Below are 2,956 nucleotides of genomic sequence, written 5' to 3'. Positions count from 1 at the left end.
CACACCCCAAGAAAAAGTGGTATTAAAGAAGATATTCTCACATGCTCTATTTTCTTAGTTAAGGGTTTGAAGGAAAATAACAGCAAAAAATAGTTGCCATCAAGTCAATTGCAACACATGGTAAACCTGTGTGTGTCGAATACAACTGTACGCCATGGAGTTTTCATGGCTATGACTTTTTAAAAGCAAAACATTAGGTCTTTTTTTACATGGTGACTTTGGATGAGTTCAGAATGTCAAACTTTTGGTTAGCAGCCAAGTACTTAGTTATTTGTGCCATCCAGCTCATGGCAAATTGTAGTAAAATACGCTCATCCACTTTAAGCTGCCATGTAGTTTGAATTATGAGTTTTATGTCTCCAAATACCAATGTCTGAATATAAATACCAACTGGTATAAATATGAATCAAAAATAGGAATGCATATTTTTGTTGTTTCACTCCAAATGAATAGTTTAAAAATAGCTGCTTCATTGATTCAACTTTTTTTCCAAAGCAGATTGGAGCTATAGCTATAACCTGGGTTTTGTTTGTTTGTTTGTTTCCTCTCAGCTCTGAGCTTGTACAGCAAAGAATTTTAAATCTGTGAGGCTTATATGACATCTAGCCTTTGTACTATATAAATGGGAAATTGAGTGGGAAGGTAATTTGTTCAAGGACACCAATTATCAGCTGTCAGACTGGGAGAAGAGTCCAAAATGCCAGTATTTCTAGCATCAGATTACACTTATTGTGGGCACTTCTAGGGCTGTGATTCTCAATCTTGGGTGTATGCTATAACCGCTGGGAGCTTTTAACCCCTGATGTCCTAGCCACTGACTCCTCACTCTGTCCCAGTCCCCTTGGCCTTTTGCTCTCCTCTTCCTTGCTTTCCTGCTTTGCCCCTTGTGAGGCATGGCGTAGGTTCCCTCCCCTTCTCAAATAATTGATTCCCATCCATTTGCTTTAGCTATACCCATCCACTTCTCAAAGAATTGGCCAGGGAAAACATTATGAATAGCAGAGAAACACTGTCTGATACATTGCTGCACAACTTTATGAATAATCTGGAGATATTGTCCAATACAGAGGAGGAAGATGAGTCACTTAATTTAGAAGGCTCTCAAAATATGACTGGGAAAGAGCTGCATCATCAGAGTAAAGCCAGCCTTACTGCTATGGATAAGGTGAAGCTTTCAATATCTTCATTTGCTGACAAATGCAATCTCCTCAAATTGAGGAGAAACAGCTGCAAACATCCATTAATAATTAGAACATGGAATGTATGAAGCATGACTCTAGGAAAATTGGAAATTGTCAAAAATGAAATGGAATGCAAAAAGATTGATATCCTAGGTGTTAATGAGCTGAAACAAACCAGTTTTGGCCATTTTGAATCAGACAACCATATGATCTACTACGCTGGGAATGACTATTTGAAGAGGAATGGCATGGCATTCATCATCACAAAGGATGTATCAAGATCTGTGCTGAAGTATAATGCTGTCAGTGATAGGATAATATCCATATGCCTACAAGCAAGACCAGTTAATATGACTATTATTCAAATTTATGCACAAGCACCAACGCCAAAGATGATGAAATTGAAGATTTTTATCAACTTCAGCAGTCTGAAATTGACAGAATGTGCAATCAGGATGTGTTAATTATCACTGGTGAATGGAGTGCAAAAGTTGGAAATAAAGAAGAATCACCAGTAGTTGGAAAATCCGGCCTTGATGGCAGAAACAATGCTGGAAATCACATTGTAGAATATTGCAAAACCAACGACTTATTCATCAAAAATACCTTTTTCAACAACACAAATCATGTCTGTACATGTGGACTTTATGAGATGGGACACACAGGAATCAGATTGACTACATCTGTGGTAAGAGGAAATGGAAAAGCTTAAAATCTTTAGCCAAAACCAGTCCAGGAGCTGATTGTGGAACAGACCATCAACTGCTCATATGCAAGTTCAACTTGAAGTTAAAGAAAATTAAAACAAGTCCACGAGAGACAAAATACGACCTTGGATGTGTCCCTCCTGAATTTAGAGACCATCTAAAGAATAGATTTGATGCATTGAACACCAATGACCAAAACCCAGAAGAATTGTGGGATGACACCAAAAACATCATGCATGAAGAAAGCAAGAGGCCACTAAAAAGAGAGAAAAGAAGAGAAGACAAAAATGGATGACAGAAGAGACTCTGATACTTGCCCTTTAGTGGAGAGTAGCTAAGCAAACGGAAGAAATGACAAGATAAAAGTGCTGAACAGAAGATTTCAAAGAGCAGCTCAAGCAGACAAAGCCAATTACTATAATGAAATGTGCAAAGACCTGGAGTTAGAAAATCAAAAGGGAAGAACAGGCTCAGCATTTCTCAAGCTGAAAGAACTGAGGAAAAAATTTAAGCCTTGAGTTGCAATATTGAAAGATTCTATGAGCAAAATATTGAATGATGCAGGAAACGTCAAAAGATGGAAGGAATACATAGTCATTGTACCAAAAAGAACTGGTAGATCATCATCAATTTCAGCAGGTGCCATGTGATCTACAACCAAAAGTACTGAAGGAGCAAGTCGAACCTGGAGTGAAGGAATTGGCAAAGAACAAAGCTCCAGAAATTGATGGAATATCCATTGAGATGTTTCAACAAATGGATACTCTACTGGAGGCACTCACTTGTTATGCCAAGAGACTTGGAAGACAGCTATCTGGCCACCTTACCAGAAGAGATCCATGTTTGTACCAATGCCAAAGAAAGGTGATCCCACAGAATGTAGAAATTATCAAACAATATCATTAATATCGCAGGTAAGTAAAATGTTACTGAACATAATTAAAAAATGGTTGCAACAGTATACTGACAGAGAACTCCAGAGGTGCAAGCTGGATTCAGAAGAGGATGTGGAACAAGGGGTATCATAGCTGCTGTCAGATGGATCTTACCTCAAGGCAAAGAATACCA

Source organism: Orycteropus afer, unplaced genomic scaffold (genome assembly GCF_000298275.1).
Source record: "Orycteropus afer afer isolate SDZICR_OR568_19922 unplaced genomic scaffold, OryAfe1.0 scaffold00409, whole genome shotgun sequence".
In the NCBI taxonomy this organism is placed as follows: Eukaryota; Metazoa; Chordata; class Mammalia; order Tubulidentata; family Orycteropodidae; genus Orycteropus; species Orycteropus afer.
The sequence above is the reverse complement of the archived record's forward strand: the minus strand, read 5'-3'. Positions refer to the sequence as shown.